The 24,728-nt window shown below is 39.7% G+C and overlaps 1 protein-coding gene across 2 annotated transcripts in view; it reads right to left on the minus strand.

The window, feature by feature from the left end:
- ATXN3 (ataxin 3) overlaps positions 1 to 24,728 on the minus strand; it is a 97,885-nt gene that overhangs the window by 18,440 nt on the left and 54,717 nt on the right. The gene's annotated exons all lie outside the window — the stretch shown is intronic.

The raw sequence follows: 24,728 nt of genomic DNA on the forward strand, positions 1-24,728 counted from the left end.
ATACTGCGCTGTGACGTCACATCCTCTGTATAATAACATTATACACTGCGCTGTGACGTCACATCCCCTGTATAATAACATTATATACTGCGCTGTGAAGTTACATCCCCTGTATAATAACATTATATACTGCGCTGTGACGTCACATCCTCTTTATAATAACATTATATACTGCGCTGTGACGTCACATCCTCTGTATAATAACATTATACACTGCGCTGTGACGTCAAATCCCCTGTATAATAACATTATATGCTGAGCTGTGACGTCACATCCTCTGTATAATAACATTATATGCTGAGCTGTGACGTCACATCCTCTGTATAATAACATTATATACTGCGCTGTGACGTCACATCCTCTGTATAATAACATTATATACTGCGCTGTGACGTCAAATCCCCTGTATAATAACATTATATACTGCGCTGTGACGTCACATCCCCTGTATAATAACATTATATACTGCGCTGTGACGTCACATCCTCTGTATAATAACATTATACACTGCGCTGTGACGTCACATCCCCTGTATAATAACATTATATGCTGAGCTGTGACGTCACATCCCCTGTATAATAACATTATATACTGCGCTGTGACGTCACATCCTCTGTATAATAACATTATACACTGCGCTGTGACGTCAAATCCCCTGTATAATAACATTATATGCTGAGCTGTGACGTCACATCCTCTGTATAATAACATTATATGCTGAGCTGTGACGTCACATCCCCTGTATAATAACATTATACACTGCGCTGTGACGTCAAATCCCCTGTATAATAACATTATATACTGCGCTGTGACGTCACATCCCCTGTATAATAACATTATATGCTGAGCTGTGACGTCACATCCTCTGTATAATAACATTATATGCTGAGCTGTGACGTCACATCCTCTGTATAATAACATTATATGCTGAGCTGTGACGTCACATCCTCTGTATAATAACATTATATACTGCGCTGTGACGTCAAATCCCCTGTATAATAACATTATATACTGCGCTGTGACGTCACATCCCCTGTATAATAACATTATATACTGCGCTGTGACGTCACATCCTCTGTATAATAACATTATATGCTGAGCTGTGACGTCACATCCCCTGTATAATAACATTATATACTGCGCTGTGACGTCACATCCCCTGTATAATAACATTATATACTGCGCAGTGACATCACATCCTCTGTATAATAACATTATATACTGCGCTGTGACGTCACATCCCCTGTATAATAACATTATATACTGCGATGTGACGTCACATCCTCTGTATAACAACATTATATACTGCGCTGTGAAGTCACAACCTCTGTATAATAACATTATATACTGCGCTGTGACGTCACATCCTCTGTATAATAACATTATATACTGCGCTGTGACGTCACATCCTCTGTATAATAACATTATATACTGCGCTGTGACGTCACATCCTCTGTATAATAACATTATATACTGCGCTGTGACGTCACATCCTCTGTATAACATTATATACTGCGCTGTGACGTCACATCCCCTGTATAATAACATTATATACTGCGCTGTGACGTCACATCCCCTGTATAATAACATTATATACTGCGCTGTGATGTCACATCCCCTGTATAATAACATTATATACTGCGCTGTGACGTCACATCCCCTGTATAATAACATTATATACTGCGCTGTGACGTCACATCCTCTGTATAACATTATATACTGTGACGTCACATCCTCTGTATAATAACATTATATACTGTGCTGTGACGTCACATCCTCTGTATAACATTATATACTGTGACGTCACATCCTCTGTATAACATTATATACTGTGACGTCACATCCTCTGTATAATAACATTATATGCTGTGCTGTGACATCACATCCTCTGTATAATAACATTATATACTGCGCTGTGACGTCACATCCCCTGTATAATAACATTATATGCTGCGCTGTGACGTCACATCCCCTGTATAATAACATTATATGCTGCGCTGTGATGTCACATCCCCTGTATAATAACATTATATACTGCGCTGTGACGTCACATCCTCTGTATAATAACATTATATACTGCGCTGTGACATCACATCCCCTGTATAACATTATATACTGCGCTGTGACGTCACATCCCCTGTATAATAACATTATATACTGTGCTGTGAGGTCACATCCCCTGTATAACAATATTATATACTGCGCTGTGACGTCACATCCCCTGTATAATAACATTATATACTGTGCTGTGATGTCACATCCCCTGTATAATAACATTATATACTGCGCTGTGAGGTCACATCCCCTGTATAATAACATTATATACTGCGCTGTGAGGTCACATCCCCTGTATAATAACATTATATACTGTGCTGTGATGTCACATCCCCTGTATAATAACATTATATACTGCGCTGTGAGGTCACATCCCCTGTATAATAACATTATATACTGCGCTGTGACGTCACATCCCCTGTATAATAACATTATATACTGTGCTGTGATGTCACATCCCCTGTATAATAACATTATATACTGCGCTGTGACGTCACATCCCCTGTATAACATTATATACTGCGCTGTGACGTCACATCCCCTGTATAATAACATTATATACTGCGCTGTGACGTCACATCCTCTGTATAATAACATTATATACTGCGCTGTGACGTCACATCCTCTGTATAATAACATTATATACTGCGCTGTGACGTCACATCCTCTGTATAATAATATTATATACTGCGCTGTGACGTCACATCCCCTGTATAATAACATTATATACTGCGCTGTGACGTCACATCCCCTGTATAATAACATTATATACTGTGCTGTGACGTCACATCCTCTGTATAACATTATATACTGTGACGTCACATCCTCTGTATAATAACATTATATACTGCGCTGTGACGTCACATCCCCTGTATAATAACATTATATACTGCGCTGTGACGTCACATCCCCTGTATAATAACATTATATACTGCGCTGTGACGTCACATCCCCTGTATAATAACATTATACACTGCGCTGTGACGTCACGTCCTCTGTATAATAACATTATATACTGCGCTGTGACGTCACATCCCCTGTATAATAACATTATATACTGCGCTGTGACGTCACATCCCCTGTATAATAACATTATATACTGCGCTGTGACGTCACATCCCCTGTATAATAACATTATATACTGCGCTGTGACGTCACATCCCCTGTATAATAACATTATATACTGCGCTGTGACGTCACATCCCCTGTATAATAACATTATATACTGCGCTGTGACGTCACATCCCCTGTATAATAACATTATATACTGCGCTGTGACATCACATCCCCTGTATAATAACATTATATACTGCGCTGTGACGTCACATCCCCTGTATAATAACATTATATACTGCGCTGTGACGTCAGAGCCGTCCTATAATAACAGTATATACTGTGCTGTGACGTCACATCCCCTGTATAATAACATTATATACTGTGCTGATGTGACATCCCCTGTATAATAACATTATATACTGCGCTGTGACGTCACAACCTCTGTATAATAACATTATATGCTGCGTTGTGACGTCACATCCCCTGTATAATAACATTATATACTGCGCTGTGACGTCACATCCCCTGTATAACAAAATTATATACTGCGCTGTGACGTCACATCCCCTGTATAATAACATTATATACTGCGCTGTGACGTCACATCCCCTGTATAACAACATTATATGCTGCGCTGTGACGTCACATCCCCTGTATAACAACATTATATGCTGCGCTGTGACGTCACATCCCCTGTATAATAACATTATATACTGCGCTGTGACGTCACATCCCCTGTATAATAACATTATATACTGCGCTGTGACGTCACATCCTCTGTATAATAACATTATATACTGTGCTGATGTCACATCCCCTGTATAATAACATTATATACTGCGCTGTGACGTCACATCCTCTGTATAATAACATTATATAATGCGCTGTGACGTCACATCCTCTGTATAATAACATTATATACTGCGCTGTGACGTCACATCCTCGGTATAATAACATTATATACTGCGCTGTGACGTCACATCCTCTGTATAATAACATTATATACTGCGCTGTGACGTCACATCCCCTGTATAATAACATTATATACTGCGCTGTGACGTCACATCCTCTGTATAATAACATTATACACTGCGCTGTGACGTCACATCCCCTATATAATAACATTATATACTGCGCTGTGACGTCACATCCCCTGTATAATAACATTATATACTGCGCTGTGACGTCACATCCTCTGTATAATAACATTATACACTGCGCTGTGACGTCACATCCTCTGTATAATAACATTATATACTGCGCTGTGACGTCACAACCTCTGCATAATAACATTATATACTGCGCTGTGATGTCACATCCTCTGTATAACATTATATACTGCGCTGTGACGTCACATCCCCTGTATAATAACATTATATACTGCGCTGTGACGTCACATCCCCTGTATAATAACATTATATACTGCGCTGTGATGTCACATCCCCTGTATAATAAAATTATATACTGCGCTGTGACGTCACATCCCCTGTATAATAACATTATATACTGCGCTGTGACGTCACATCCCCTGTATAATAACATTATATACTGTGCTGTGACGTCACATCCTCTGTATAACATTATATACTGTGACGTCACATCCTCTGTATAATAACATTATATACTGCGCTGTGACGTCACATCCCCTGTATAATAACATTATATACTGCGCTGTGACATCACATCCTCTGTATAATAACATTTTATACTGCGCTGTGACGTCACATCCCCTGTATAATAACATTATATACTGCGCTGTGACATCACATCCCCTGTATAATAACATTATATACTGCGCTGTGACGTCAGAGCCGTCCTATAATAACAGTATATACTGTGCTGTGACGTCACATTCCCTGTATAACATTATATACTGCGCTGTGACGTCACATCCCCTGTATAACAAAATTATATACTGCGCTGTGACGTCACATCCCCTGTATAATAACATTATATACTGCGCTGTGACGTCACATCCCCTGTATTACAACATTATATGCTGCGCTGTGACGTCACATCCCCTGTATAACAACATTATATGCTGCGCTGTGACGTCACATCCCCTGTATAATAACATTATATACTGCGCTGTGACGTCACATCCCCTGTATAACATTATATACTGCGCTGTGACGTCACATCCTCTGTATAATAACATTATATACTGCGCTGTGACGTCATATCCCCTGTATAATAACATTATATACTGCGCTGTGACGTCACATCCCCTGTATAATAACATTATAAACTGCGCTGTGACATCACATCCCCTGTATAATAACATTATATACTGCGCTGTGACGTCACATCCCCTGTATAATAACATTATATACTGCGCTGTGACGTCAGAGCCGTCCTATAATAACAGTATATACTGTGCTGTGACGTCACATCCCCTGTATAATAACATTATATACTGTGCTGATGTGACATCCCCTGTATAATAACATTATATACTGCGCTGTGACGTCACAACCTCTGTATAATAACATTATATGCTGCGTTGTGACGTCACATCCCCTGTATAATAACATTATATACTGCGCTGTGACGTCACATCCCCTGTATAACAAAATTATATACTGCGCTGTGACGTCACATCCCCTGTATAATAACATTATATACTGCGCTGTGACGTCACATCCCCTGTATAACAACATTATATGCTGCGCTGTGACGTCACATCCCCTGTATAATAACATTATATACTGCGCTGTGACGTCACATCCTCTGTATAATAACATTATATACTGTGCTGATGTCACATCCCCTGTATAATAACATTATATACTGCGCTGTGACGTCACATCCTCTGTATAATAACATTATATACTGCGCTGTGACGTCACATCCTCTGTATAATAACATTATATACTGCGCTGTGACGTCACATCCTCTGTATAATAACATTCTATACTGCGCTGTGACGTCACATCCTCGGTATAATAACATTATATACTGCGCTGTGACGTCACATCCTCTGTATAATAACATTATATACTGCGCTGTGACGTCACATCCCCTGTATAACAACATTATATACTGCGCTGTGACGTCACATCCCCTGTATAATAACATTATATACTGCGCTGTGACGTCACATCCTCTGTATAATAACATTATACACTGCGCTGTGACGTCACATCCCCTGTATAATAACATTATATACTGCGCTGTGACGTCACATCACCTGTATAATAACATTATATACTGCGCTGTGACGTCACATCCTCTGTATAATAACATTATATACTGCGCTGTGACGTCACATCCTCTCTATAATAACATTATATACTGCGCTGTGACGTCACAACCTCTGCATAATAACATTATATACTGCGCTGTGATGTCACATCCTCTGTATAACATTATATACTGCGCTGTGACGTCACATCCCCTGTATAATAACATTATATACTGCGCTGTGACGTCACATCCCCTGTATAATAACATTATATACTGCGCTGTGATGTCACATCCCCTGTATAATAACATTATATACTGCGCTGTGACGTCACATCCCCTGTATAATAACATTATATACTGCGCTGTGACGTCACATCCCCTGTATAATAACATTATATACTGTGCTGTGACGTCACATCCTCTGTATAACATTATATACTGTGACGTCACATCCTCTGTATAACATTATATACTGTGACGTCACATCCTCTGTATAATAACATTAGATACTGCGCTGTGACGTCACATCCCCTGTATAATAACATTATATACTGCGCTGTGACATCACATCCTCTGTATAATAACATTATATACTGCGCTGTGACGTCACATCCCCTGTATAATAACATTATATACTGCGCTGTGACATCACATCCCCTGTATAATAACATTATATACTGCGCTGTGACGTCAGAGCCGTCCTATAATAACAGTATATACTGTGCTGTGACGTCACATTCCCTGTATAACATTATATACTGCGCTGTGACGTCACATCCCCTGTATAACAAAATTATATACTGCGCTGTGACGTCACATCCCCTGTATAATAACATTATATACTGCGCTGTGACGTCACATCCCCTGTATTACAACATTATATGCTGCGCTGTGATGTCACATCCCCTGTATAACAACATTATATGCTGCGCTGTGACGTCACATCCCCTGTATAATAACATTATATACTGCGCTGTGACGTCACATCCCCTGTATAACATTATATACTGCGCTGTGACGTCACATCCTCTGTATAATAACATTATATACTGCGCTGTGACGTCACATCCCCTGTATAATAACATTATATACTGCGCTGTGACGTCACATCCCCTGTATAATAACATTATATACTGCGCTGTGACGTCACATCCTCTGTATAATAACATTATATACTGTGCTGATGTGACATCCCCTGTATAATAACATTATATACTGCGCTGTGACGTCACATCCTCTGTATAATAACATTATATACTGCGCTGTGACGTCACATCCTCTGTATAACAACATTATATACTGCGCTGTGACATCACATCCTCTGTATAACAACATTATATACTGCGCTGTGACGTCACATCCCCTGTATAATAACATTATATACTGCGCTGTGACGTCACATCCCCTGTATAATAACATTATATACTGCGCTGTGACGTCACATCCCCTGTATAATAACATTATATACTGCGCTGTGACGTCACATCCCCTGTATAACAACATTATATACTGCGCTGTGACGTCACATCCCCTGTATAATAACATTATATGCTGCGCTGTGACGTCACATCCCCTGTATAATAACATTATATACTGCGCTGTGACGTCACATCCTCTGTATAATAACATTATATACTGTGACGTCACATCCCCTGTATAATAACATTATATACTGCGCTGTGACGTCACATCCCCTGTATAATAACATTATATACTGCGCTGTGACGTCACATCCTCTGTATAAGAACATTATATGCTGCGCTGTGACGTCACATCCCCTGTATAATAACATTATATACTGCGCTGTGACGTCACATCCCCTGTATATTAACATTATATACTGCGCTGTGACGTCACATCCCCTGTATAATAACATTATATACTGCGCTGTGACGTCACATCCCCTGTATAATAACATTATATACTGCGCTGTGACGTCACATCCTCTGTATAATAACATTATATACTGTGACGTCACATCCCCTGTATAACATTATATACTGCGCTGTGACGTCACATCCTCTGTATAATAACATTATATACTGAGCTGTGACGTCACATCCTCTGTATAATAACATTATATACTGCGCTGTGACGTCACATCCCCTGTATAATATCATTATATACTGCACTGTGACGTCACATCCCCTGTATAATAACATTATATACTGCGCTGTGACGTCACATCCTCTGTATAATAACATTATATACTGCGCTGTGACGTCACATCCTCTGTATAATAACATTATATACTGTGACGTCACATCCCCTGTATAATAACATTATATACTGCGCTGTGACGTCACATCCTCTGTATAATAACATTATATACTGCGCTGTGACGTCACATCCCCTGTATAATAACATTATATACTGCGCAGTGACGTCACATCCTCTGTATAACATTATATACTGCGCTGTGACGTCACATCCCCTGTATAATAACATTATATACTGCGCTGTGACGTCACATCCCCTGTATAATAACATTATATACTGCGCTGTGACGTCACATCCCCTGTATAATAACATTATATACTGCGCTGTGACGTCACATCCCCTGTATAATAACATTATATACTGCGCTGTGACGTCACATCCCCTGTATAATAACATTATATACTGCGCTGTGACGTCATATCCCCTGTATAATAACATTATATACTGCGCTGTGACGTCACATCCCCTGTATAATAACATTATATACTGCGCTGTGACGTCACATCCCCTGTATAATAACATTATATACTGCGCTGTGACGTCACATCCTCTGTATAATAACATTATATACTGCGCTGTGACGTCACATCCCCTGTATAATAACATTATATACTGCGCTGTGACGTCACATCCTCTGTATAATAACATTATATACTGTGACGTCACATCCTCTGTATAATAACATTATATGCTGCGCTGTGACGTCACATCCCCTGTATAATAACATTATATACTGCGCAGTGACGTCACATCCTCTGTATAATAACATTATATACTGCGCTGTGACGTCACATCCCCTGTATAATAACATTATATACTGCGCTGTGACGTCACATCCCCTGTATAATAACATTATATACTGCGCTGTGACGTCACATCCTCTGTATAATAACATTATATGCTGCGCTGTGACGTCACATCCCCTGTATAATAACATTATATACTGCGCTGTGACGTCACATCCCCTGTATAATAACATTATATACTGCGCTGTGACGTCACATCCCCTGTATAATAACATTATATACTGCGCTGTGACGTCACATCCCCTGTATAATAACATTATATACTGCGCTGTGACGTCACATCCTCTGTATAATAACATTATATGCTGCGCTGTGACGTCACATCCCCTGTATAATAACATTATATACTGCGCTGTGACGTCACATCCCCTGTATAATAACATTATATACTGCGCTGTGACGTCACATCCCCTGTATAATAACATTATATACTGAGCTGTGACGTCACATCCTCTGTATAATAACATTATATACTGCGCTGTGACGTCACATCCTCTGTATAATAACATTATATACTGTGACGTCACATCCCCTGTATAACATTATATACTGCGCTGTGACGTCACATCCTCTGTATAATAACATTATATACTGCGCTGTGACGTCACATCCCCTGTATAATAACATTATATACTGCGCTGTGACGTCACATCCTCTGTATAATAACATTATATACTGTGACGTCACATCCCCTGTATAACATTATATACTGCGCTGTGACGTCACATCCTCTGTATAATAACATTATATACTGCGCTGTGACGTCACATCCCCTGTATAATATCATTATATACTGCGCTGTGACGTCACATCCCCTGTATATCATTATATACTGCGCTGTGACGTCACATCCCCTGTATAATAACATTATATACTGCGCTGTGACGTCACATCCCCTGTATAATAACATTATATACTGCGCTGTGACGTCACATCCCCTGTATAATAACATTATATACTGCGCTGTGACGTCACATCCTCTGTATAATAACATTATATACTGCGCGGTGACGTCACATCCTCTGTATAATAACATTATATACTGCGCTGTGACGTCACATCCTCTGTATAATAACATTATATACTGCGCTGTGACGTCACATCCCCTGTATAATAACATTATATACTGCGCTGTGACGTCACATCCCCTGTATAATAACATTATATACTGCGCTGTGACGTCACATCCCCTGTATAATAACATTATATACTGCGCTGTGACGTCACATCCTCTGTATAATAACATTATATGCTGCGCTGTGACGTCACATCCCCTGCATAACAACATTATATGCTGCGCTGTGACGTCACATCCCCTGTATAATAACATTATATACTGCGCTGTGACGTCACATCCCCTGTATAATAACATTATATACTGCGCTGTGACGTCACATCCTCTGTATAATAACATTATATACTGCGCTGTGACGTCACATCCCCTGTATAATAACATTATATGCTGCGCTGTGACGTCACATCCCCTGTATAATAACATTATATACTGCGCTGTGACGTCACATCCCCTGTATAATAACATTATATACTGCGCTGTGACGTCACATCCTCTGTATAATAACATTATATGCTGCGCTGTGACGTCACATCCTCTGTATAATAACATTATATACTGCGCTGTGACGTCACATCCTCTGTATAATAACATTATATACTGCGCTGTGACGTCACATCCTCTGTATAATAACATTATATACTGCGCTGTGACGTCACATCCCCTGTATAATAACATTATATACTGCGCTGTGACGTCACATCCTCTGTATAATAACATTATATACTGCGCTGTGACGTCACATCCTCTGTATAATAACATTATATACTGCGCTGTGACGTCACATCCTCTGTATAATAACATTATATACTGCGCTGTGACATCACATCCCCTGTATAATAACATTATATACTGCGCTGTGACGTCACATCCCCTGTATAATAACATTATATACTGCGCTGTGACGTCACATCCCCTGTATAATAACATTATATACTGCGCTGTGACGTCACATTCCCTGTATAATAACATTATATACTGCGCTGTGACGTCACATCCCCTGTATAACAACATTATATACTGCGCTGTGACGTCACATCCCCTGTATAATAACATTATATGCTGCGCTGTGACGTCACATCCCCTGTATAATAACATTATATACTGCGCTGTGACGTCACATCCCCTGTATAATAACATTATATACTGCGCTGTGACGTCACATCCTCTGTATAATAACATTATATACTGTGACTTCACATCCCCTGTATAATAACATTATATACTGCGCTGTGACGTCACATCCCCTGTATAATAACATTATATACTGCGCTGTGACGTCACATCCCCTGTATAATAACATTATATACTGCGCTGTGACGTCACATCCTCTGTATAATAACATTATATACTGCGCTGTGACGTCACATCCCCGGTATAATAACATTATATACTGTGACGTCACATCCCCTGTATAACATTATATGCTGCGCTGTGACGTCACATCCCCTGTATAATAACATTATATACTGTGACGTCACATCCCCTGTATAACATTATATACTGCGCTGTGACGTCACATCCCCTGTATAATAACATTATATACTGCGCTGTGACGTCACATCCCCTGTATAATATCATTATATACTGTGACGTCACATCCCCTGTATAATAACATTATATACTGCGCTGTGACGTCACATCCCCTGTATAATAACATTATATACTGCGCTGTGACGTCACATCCTCTGTATAATAACATTATATACTGCGCTGTGACGTCACATCCCCTGTATAATAACATTATATACTGCGCTGTGACGTCACATCCTCTGTATAATAACATTATATACTGCGCTGTGACGTCACATCCCCTGTATAATAACATTATATACTGCGCTGTGACGTCACATCCCCTGTATAATAACATTATATACTGCGCTGTGACGTCACATCCCCTGTATAATAACATTATATACTGCGCTGTGACGTCACATCCCCTGTATAACAACATTATATACTGCGCTGTGACGTCACATCCCCTGTATAATAACATCATATACTGCGCTGTGACGTCACATCCCCTGTATAATAACATCATATACTGCGCTGTGACGTCACATCCCCTGTATAATAACATCATATACTGCGCTGTGACGTCACATCCCCTGTATAATAACATCATATACTGCGCTGTGACGTCACATCCTCTGTATAATAACATTATATACTGAGCAGTGACGTCACATCCTCTGTATAATAACATTATACATTGCGCTGTGACGTCACATCCCCTGTATAACATTATATACTGCGCAGTGACGTCACATCCTCTGTATAATAACATTATATACTGCGCTGTGACGTCACATCCTCTGTATAATAACATTATATACTGCGCTGTGACGTCACATCCTCTGTATAATAACATTATATACTGCGCTGTGACGTCACATCCCCTGTATAATAACATTATATACTGCGCTGTGACGTCACATCCCCTGTATAATAACATTATATACTGCGCTGTGACGTCACATCCCCTGTATAATAACATTATATACTGCGCTGTGACGTCACATCCTCTGTATAATAACATTATATACTGCGCTGTGACGTCACATCCCCTGTATAATAACATTATATACTGCGCTGTGACGTCACATCCCCTGTATAATAACATTATATACTGCGCTGTGACGTCACATCCTCTGTATAATAACATTATATACTGCGCTGTGACGTCACATCCCCTGTATAATAACATTATATACTGCGCTGTGACGTCACATCCCCTGTATAATAACATTATACACTGCGCTGTGACGTCACATCCCCTGTATAACATTATATACTGCGCAGTGACGTCACATCCTCTGTATAATAACATTATATACTGCGCTGTGACGTCACATCCTCTGTATAATAACATTATATACTGCGCTGTGACGTCACATCCCCTGTATAATAACATTATATACTGCGCTGTGACGTCACATCCCCTGTATAATAACATTATATACTGCGCTGTGACGTCACATCCTCTGTATAATAACATTATATACTGCGCTGTGACGTCACATCCTCTGTATAATAACATTATATACTGCGCTGTGACGTCACATCCCCTGTATAATAACATTATATACAGCGCTGTGACGTAACATCCTCGGTATAATAACATTATATACTGCGCAGTGACGTCACATCCTCTGTATAATAACATTATATACTGCGCTGTGACATCACATCCTCTGTATAATAACATTATATACTGCGCTGTGACGTCACATCCTCTGTATAATAACATTATACATTGCGCTGTGACGTCACATCCCCTGTATAATAACATTATATGCTGCGCTGTGACGTCACATCCCCTGTATAATAACATTACATGCTGCGCTGTGACGTCACATCCCCTGTATAACATTATATACTGCGCTGTGACGTCACATCCTCTGTATAATAACATTATATACTGCGCTGTGACGTCACATCCCCTGTATAATAGCATTATATACTGCGCTGTGACGTCACATCCCCTGTATAATAACATTATATACTGCGCTGTGACGTCACATCCCCTGTATAATAACATTATATACTGCGCTGTGACGTCACATCCTCTGTATAATAACATTATATACTGCGCTGTGACGTCACATCCCCTGTATAATAACATTATATACTGCGCTGTGACGTCACATCCTCTGTATAATAACATTATATACTGCGCTGTGACGTCACATCCTCTGTATAATAACATTATATACTGCGCTGTGACGTCACATCCTCTGTATAATAACATTATATACTGCGCTGTGACGTCACATCCCCGGTATAATAACATTATATACTGCGCTGTGACGTCACATCCCCTGTATAATAACATTATATACTGCGCTGTGACGTCACATCCTCTGTATAAAATTATATACTGCGCTGTGAAGTCACATCCTCTGTATAATAACATTATATACTGCGCTGTGACGTCACATCCTCTGTATAATAACATTATATACTGCGCTGTGACGTCACATCCCCTGTATAATAACATTATACGCTGCGCTGTGACGTCACATTCCCTGTATAATAACATTATATACTGCGCTGTGACGTCACATCCCCTGTATAATAACATTATATACTGCGCTGTGACGTCACATCCCCTGTATAATAACATATACTGCGCTGTGACGTCACATCCCCTGTATAATAACATTATATGCTGCGCTGTGACGTCACATCCTCTGTATAATAACATTATATGCTGCGCTGTGACGTCACATCCTCTGTATAATAACATTATATACTGCGCTGTGACGTCACATCCCCTGTATAATAACATTATATACTGCGCTGTGACGTCACATCCTCTGTATAATAACATTATATACTGCGCTGTGACGTCACATCCCCTGTATAATAACATTATATACTGCGCTGTGACGTCACATCCCCTGTATAATAACATTATATACTGCGCTGTGACGTCACATCCCCTGTATAATAACATTATATACTGCGCTGTGACGTCACATCCCCTGTATAATAACATTATATACTGCGCTGTGACGTCACATCCCCTGTATAATAACATTATATACTGCGCTGTGACGTCACATCCTCTGTATAATAACATTATATACTGCGCTGTGACGTCACATCCTCTGTATAATAACATTAGATGCTGCGCTGTGACGTCACATCCCCTGTATAATAACATTATATACTGCGCTGTGACGTCACATCCCCTGTATAATAACATTATATACTGCGCTGTGACGTCACATCCCCTGTATAATAACATTATATACTGCGCTGTGACGTCACATCCCCTGTATAATAACATTATATACTGCGCTGTGACGTCACATCCTCTGTATAATAACATTATATACTGCGCTGTGACGTCACATCCTCTGTATAATAACATTATATACTGCGCTGTGACGTCACATCCTCTGTATAATAACATTATATACTGCGCTGCAACGTCACATCCTCTGTATAATAACATTATATACTGCGCTGTGACGTCACATCCTCTGTATAATAACATTATATACTGCGCTGTGACGTCACATCCCCTGTATAATAACATTATATGCTGCGCTGTGACGTCACATCCTCTGTATAATAACATTATATACTGCGCTGTGACGTCACATCCTCTGTATAATAACATTATACACTGCGCTGTGACGTCACATCCCCTGTATAATAACATTATATACTGCGCTGTGACGTCACATCCCCTGTATAATAACATTATATACTGCGATGTGACGTCACATCCTCTGTATAACAACATTATATACTGCGCTGTGACGTCACAACCTCTGTATAATAACATTATACGCTGCGCTGTGACGTCACATCCTCTGTATAATAACATTATATACTGCGCTGTGACGTCACATCCTCTGTATAATAACATTATATACTGCGCTGTGACGTCACATCCTCTGTATAACATTATATACTGCGCTGTGACGTCACATCCCCTGTATAATAACATTATATACTGCGCTGTGACGTCACATCCCCTGTATAATAACATTATATACTGCGCTGTGATGTCACATCCCCTGTATAATAACATTATATACTGCGCTGTGACGTCACATCCCCTGTATAATAACATTATATACTGCGCTGTGACGTCACATCCTGTGTATAGTAACATTATATACTGTGCTGTGACGTCACATCCTCTGTATAACACTATATACTGTGACGTCACATCTTCTGTATAATAACATTATATGCTGCGCTGTGACATCACATCCTCTGTATAATAACATTATATACTGCGCTGTGACGTCACATCCCCTGTATAATAACATTATATGCTGCGCTGTGACGTCACATCCCCTGTATAATAACATTATATACTGCGCTGTGACGTCACATCCCCTGTATAATAACATTATATACTGCGCTGTGACGTCACATCCCCTGTATAATAACATTATATACTGCGCTGTGACGTCACATCCCCTGTATAATAACATTATATACTGCGCTGTGACGTCACATCCCCTGTATAATAACATTATATACTGCGCTGTGACGTCACATCCTCTGTATAATAACATTATATACTGCGCTGTGATGTCACATCCCCTGTATAATAACATTATATACTGCGCTGTGATGTCACATCCCCTGTATAATAACATTATATACTGCGCTGTGAGGTCACATCCCCTGTATAACATCATTATATACTGCGCTGTGACGTCACATCCCCTGTATAATAACATTATATACTGCGCTGTGACGTCACATCCCCTGTATAATAACATTATATACTGCGCTGTGATGTCACATCCCCTGTATAATAACATTATATACTGCGCTGTGACGTCACATCCTCTGTATAATAACATTATATACTGCGCTGTGATGTCACATCCCCTGTATAATAACATTATATACTGCGCTGTGATGTCACATCCCCTGTATAATAACATTATATACTGCGCTGTGACGTCACATCCTCTGTATAATATCATTATATACTGCGCTGTGACGTCACATCCTCTGTATAATAACATTATATACTGTGACGTCACATCCCCTGTATAATAACATTATATACTGCGCTGTGACGTCACATCCCCTGTATAATAACATTATATACTGCGCTGTGACGTCACATCCCCTGTATAATAACATTATATACTGCGCTGTGACGTCACATCCCCTGTATAATAACATTATATACTGCGCTGTGACGTCACATCCCCTGTATATCATTATATACTGCGCTGTGACGTCACATCCCCTGTATAATAACATTATATACTGCGCTGTGACGTCACATCCTCTGTATAATAACATTATATACTGAGCTGTGACGTCACATCCTCTGTATAATAACATTATATACTGCGCTGTGACGTCACATCCCCTGTATAATATCATTATATACTGCGCTGTGACGTCACATCCCCTGTATAATAACATTATATACTGCGCTGTGACGTCACATCCCCTGTATAATAACATTATATACTGCGCTGTGACGTCACATCCCCTGTATAATAACATTATATACTGCGCTGTGACGTCACATCCCCTGTATAATAACATTATATACTGCGCTGTGACGTCACATCCCCTGTATAACAACATTATATACTGCGCTGTGACGTCACATCCCCTGTATAATATCATTATATACTGCGCTGTGACGTCACATCCCCTGTATAATAACATTATATACTGCGCTGTGACGTCACATCCCCTCTATAATAACATTATATACTGCGCTGTGACGTCACATCCCCTGTATAATATCATTATATACTGCGCTGTGACGTCACATCCCCTGTATATCATTATATACTGCGCTGTGACGTCACATCCCCTGTATAATAACATTATATACTGCGCTGTGACGTCACATCCCCTGTATAATAATATTATATACTGCGCTGTGACGTCACATCCCCTGTATAATAACATTATATACTGTGCTGTGACGTCACATCCCCTGTATAACAACATTATATACTGCGCTGTGACGTCACATCCTCTGTATAATAACATTATATACTGCGCTGTGACGTCACATCCCCTGTATAATAACATTATATACTGCGCTGTGACGTCACATCCCCTGTATAATAACATTATATACTGCGCTGTGACGTCACATCCCCTGTATAATAACATTATATACTGCGCTGTGACGTCACATCCCCTGTATAATAACATTATATACTGCGCTGTGACGTCACATCCCCTGTATAATAACATTATATACTGCGCTGTGACGTCACATCCCCTGTATAATAACATTATATACTGCGCTGTGACGTCACATCCTCTGTATAATAACATTATATACTGTGACGTCACATCCCCTGTATAATAACATTATATACTGCGCTGTGACGTCACATCCCCTGTATAATAACATTATATACTGCGCTGTGACGTCACATCCCCTGTATAATAACATTATATACTGCGCTGTGACGTCACATCCCCTGTATAATAACATTATATACTGCGCTGTGACGTCACATCCCCTGTATAATAACATTATATACTGCGCTGTGACGTCACATCCTCTGTATAATAACATTATATGCTGCGCTGTGACGTCACATCCCCTGTATAATAACATTATATACTGCGCTGTGACGTCACATCCCCTGTATAATAACATTATATACTGCGCTGTGACGTCACATCCCCTGTATAACAACATTATATACTGCGCTGTGACGTCACATCCCCTGTATAATAACATTATATACTGCGCTGTGACGTCACATCCCCTGTATAATAACATTATATACTGCGCTGTGACGTCACATCCTCTGTATAATAACATTATATACTGTGACGTCACATCCCCTGTATAACATTATATACTGCGCTGTGACGTCACATCCTCTGTATAATAACATTATATACTGAGCTGTGACGTCACATCCTCTGTATAATAACATTATATACTGCGCTGTGACGTCACATCCCCTGTATAATATCATTATATACTGCGCTGTGACGTCACATCCCCTGTATAATATCATTATATACTGCGCTGTGACGTCACATCCCCTGTATAATAACATTATATACTGAGCTGTGACGTCACATCCCCTGTATAATAACATTATATACTGCGCTGTGACGTCACATCCCCTGTATAACAACATTATATGCTGCGCTGTGACGTCACATCCCCTGTATAATAACATTATATACTGCGCTGTGACGTCACATCCCCTGTATAATAACATTATATACTGCGCTGTGACGTCACATCCTCTGTATAACATTATATACTGCGCTGTGACGTCACATCCTCTGTATAATAACATTATATACTGCGCTGTGACGTCACATCCTCTGTATAATAACATTATATACTGCGCTGTGACGTCACATCCCCTGTATAATAACATTATATACTGTGCTGTGAGGTCACATCCCCTGTATAATAACATTATATACTGCGCTGTGACGTCACATCCCCTGTATAATAACATTATATACTGCGCTGTGACGTCACATCCCCTGTATAATAACATTATATACTGCGCTGTGACGTCACATCCTCTGTATAATAACATTATATACTGCGCTGTGACGTCACATCCCCTGTATAATAACATTATATACTGTGCTGTGACGTCACATCCTCTGTATAACATTATATACTGTGACGTCACGTCCTCTGTATAATAACATTATACACTGCGCTGTGACGTCACATCCTCTGTATAATATCATTATATACTGCGCTGTGACGTCACATCCCCTGTATAATAACATTATATACTGCGCTGTGACGTCACATCCCCTGTATAATAACATTATATACTGCGCTGTGACGTCACATCCCCTGTATAATAACATTATATACTGCGCTGTGACGTCACATCCCCTGTATAATAACATTATATACTGCGCTGTGACGTCACATCCCCTGTATAATAACATTATATACTGCGCTGTGACATCACATCCCCTGTATAATAACATTATATACTGCGCTGTGACGTCACATCCCCTGTATAATAACATTATATACTGCGCTGTGACGTCACATCCTCTGTATAATAACATTATATACTGCGTTGTGACGTCACATCCCCGGTATAATAACATTATATACTGCGCTGTGACGTCACATCCCCTGTATAATAACATTATATACTGTGACGTCACATCCCCTGTATAATAACATTATATACTGCGCTGTGACGTCACATCCCCTGTATAACAAAATTATATACTGCGCTGTGACGTCACATCCCCTGTATAATAACATTATATACTGCGCTGTGACGTCACATCCCCTGTATAATAACATTATATACTGCGCTGTGACGTCACATCCTCTGTATAATAACATTATATACTGCGCTGTGACGTCACATCCTCTGTATAATAACATTATATACTGCGCTGTGACGTCACATCCTCTGTATAATAACATTATATACTGCGCTGTGACGTCACATCCCCGGTATAATAACATTATATACTGCGCTGTGACGTCACATCCCCTGTATAATAACATTATATACTGCGCTGTGACGTCACATCCCCTGTATAATAACATTATATACTGCGCTGTGACGTCACATCCCCTGTATAATAACATTATATACTGCGCTGTGACGTCACATCCCCTGTATAATAACATTATATACTGCGCTGTGACGTCACATCCTCTGTATAATAACATTATATACTGTGACGTCACATCCCCTGTATAATAACATTATATACTGCGCTGTGACGTCACATCCCCTGTATAATAACATTATATACTGCGCTGTGACGTCACATCCCCTGTATAATAACATTATATACTGCGCTGTGACGTCACATCCCCTGTATAATAACATTATATACTGCGCTGTGACGTCACATCCTCTGTATAATAACATTATATGCTGCGCTGTGACGTCACATCCCCTGTATAATAACATTATATACTGCGCTGTGACGTCACATCCCCTGTATAATAACATTATATACTGCGCTGTGACGTCACATCCCCTGTATAATAACATTATATACTGCGCTGTGACGTCACATCCCCTGTATAATAACATTATATACTGCGCTGTGACGTCACATCCCCTGTATAATAACATTATATACTGCGCTGTGACGTCACATCCTCTGTATAATAACATTATATACTGTGACGTCACATCCCCTGTATAATAACATTATATACTGCGCTGTGACGTCACATCCTCTGTATAATAACATTATATACTGAGCTGTGACGTCACATCCTCTGTATAATAACATTATATACTGCGCTGTGACGTCACATCCCCTGTATAATATCATTATATACTGCGCTGTGACGTCACATCCCCTGTATAATATCATTATATACTGCGCTGTGACGTCACATCCCCTGTATAACAACATTATATGCTGCGCTGTGACGTCACATCCCCTGTATAACAACATTATATACTGCGCTGTGACGTCACATCCTCTGTATAATAACATTATATACTGCGCTGTGACGTCACATCCCCTGTATAATAACATTATATACTGCGCTGTGACGTCACATCCCCTGTATAATAACATTATATACTGCGCTGTGACGTCACATCCCCTGTATAATAACATTATATACTGCGCTGTGACGTCACATCCCCTGTATAACAACATTATATGCTGCGCTGTGACGTCACATCCCCTGTATAATAACATTATATACTGCGCTGTGACGTCACATCCCCTGTATAATAACATTATGTACTGCGCTGTGACGTCACATCCTCTGTATAATAACATTATATACTGCGCTGTGACGTCACATCCTCTGTATAATAACATTATATACTGCGCTGTGACGTCACATCCTCTGTATAATAACATTATATACTGCGCTGTGACGTCACATCCCCTGTATAATAACATTATATACTGTGCTGTGATGTCACATCCCCTGTATAATAACATTATATACTGCGCTGTGACGTCACATCCCCTGTATAATAACATTATATACTGCGCTGTGACGTCACATCCCCTGTATAATAACATTATATACTGCGCTGTGACGTCACATCCTCTGTATAATAACATTATATACTGCGCTGTGACGTCACATCCCCTGTATAATAACATTATATACTGTGCTGTGACGTCACATCCTCTGTATAACATTATATACTGTGACGTCACGTCCTCTGTATAATAACATTATATACTGCGCTGTGACGTCACATCCCCTGTATAACAACATTATACACTGCGCTGTGACGTCACATCCTCTGTATAATATCATTATATAGTGCGCTGTGACGTCACATCCCCTGTATAATAACATTATATACTGCGCTGTGACGTCACATCCCCTGTATAATAACATTATATACTGCGCTGTGACGTCACATCCCCTGTATAATAACATTATATACTGCGCTGTGACGTCACATCCCCTGTATAATAACATTATATACTGCGCTGTGACATCACATCCCCTGTATAATAACATTATATACTGCGCTGTGACGTCACATCCCCTGTATAATAACATTATATACTGCGCTGTGACGTCACATCCTCTGTATAATAACATTATATACTGCGTTGTGACGTCACATCCCCTGTATAATAACATTATATACTGCGCTGTGACGTCACATCCCCTGTATAATAACATTATATACTGCGATGTGACGTCACATCCTCTGTATAATAACATTATATACTGCGCTGTGACGTCACATCCTCTGTATAATAACATTATATACTGCGCTGTGACGTCACATCCTCTGTATAACAAAATTATATACTGCGCTGTGACGTCACATCCCCTGTATAATAACATTATATACTGCGCTGTGACGTCACATCCCCTGTATAACAAAATTATATACTGCGCTGTGACGTCACATCCCCTGTATAATAACATTATATACTGCGCTGTGACGTCACATCCCCTGTATAATAACATTATATACTGCGCTGTGACGTCACATCCTCTGTATAATAACATTATATACTGCGCTGTGACGTCACATCCCCTGTATAATAACATTATATACTGCGCTGTGACATCACATCCTCTGTATAATAACATTATATACTGCGCTGTGACGTCACATCCTCTGTATAATAACATTATATACTGCGCTGTGACGTCACATCCCCTGTATAATAACATTATATACTGCGCTGTGACATCACATCCTCTGTATAATAACATTATATACTGCGCTGTGACGTCACATCCTCTGTATAATAACATTATATACTGCGCTGTGACGTCACATCCCCTGTATAATAACATTATATACTGCGCTGTGACGTCACATCCCCTGTATAATAACATTATATACTGCGCTGTGACGTCACATCCTCTGTATAATAACATTATATACTGCGCTGTGACGTCACATCCCCTGTATAATAACATTATATACTGCGCTGTGACGTCACATCCTCTGTATAATAACATTATATACTGCGCTGTGACGTCACATCCTCTGTATAATAACATTATATACTGCGCTGTGACGTCACATCCCCGGTATAATAACATTATATACTGCGCTGTGACGTCACATCCCCTGTATAATAACATTATATACTGCGCTGTGACGTCACATCCTCTGTATAACATTATATACTGCGCTGTGAAGTCACATCCTCTGTATAATAACATTATATACTGCGCTGTGACGTCACATCCTCTGTATAATAACATTATATACTGCGCTGTGACGTCACATCCCCTGTATAATAACATTATATACTGCGCTGTGACGTCACATCCTCTGTATAATAACATTATACACTGCGCTGTGACGTCACATCCTCTGTATAATAACATTATACGCTGCGCTGTGACGTCACATCCCCTGTATAACATTATATGCTGCGCTGTGACGTCACATCCCCTGTATAATAACATTATATGCTGCGCTGTGACGTCACATCCCCTGTATAATAACATTATATGCTGCGCTGTGACGTCACATCCCCTGTATAATAACATTAGATGCTGCGCTGTGACGTCACATCCCCTGTATAATAACATTAGATGCTGCGCTGTGACGTCACATCCCCGGTATAATAACATTAGATGCTGCGCTGTGACGTCACATCCCCTGTATAATAACATTATATACTGCGCTGTGACGTCACATCCCCTGTATAACATTATATACTGCGCTGTGACGTCACATGCCCTGTATAATAACATTATATACTGCGCTGTGACGTCACATCCCCTGTATAATAACATTATATACTGCGCTGTGACGTCACATCCCCTGTATAATAACATTATATACTGCGCTGTGACGTCACATCCTCTGTATAATAACATTATATACTGCGCTGTGACGTCACATCCTCTGTATAATAACATTATATACTGCGCTGTGACATCACATCCTCTGTATAATAACATTATATACTGCGCTGCGACGTCACATCCTCTGTATAATAACATTATATACTGCGCTGTGACGTCACATCCTCTGTATAATAACATTATATACTGCGCTGTGACATCACATCCTCTGTATAATAACATTATATACTGCGCTGTGACGTCACATCCTCTGTATAATATTATATACTGCGCTGTGACGTCACATCCTCTGTATAATAACATTATATGCTGCGCTGTGACGTCACATCCTCTGTATAATAACATTATATACTGCGCTGTGACGTCACATCCTCTGTATAATAACATTATACACTGCGCTGTGACGTCACATCCCCTGTATAATAACATTATATACTGCGCTGTGACGTCACATCCTCTGTATAATAACATTATACACTGCGCTGTGACGTCACATCCCCTGTATAATAACATTATATACTGCGCTGTGACGTCACATCCCCTGTATAATAACATT

Source organism: Phyllobates terribilis, unplaced genomic scaffold (assembly GCF_046119375.1).
Source record: "Phyllobates terribilis strain yellow unplaced genomic scaffold, ASM4611937v1 Scaffold_7__3_contigs__length_470593459, whole genome shotgun sequence".
Taxonomy (NCBI): Eukaryota; Metazoa; Chordata; class Amphibia; order Anura; family Dendrobatidae; genus Phyllobates; species Phyllobates terribilis.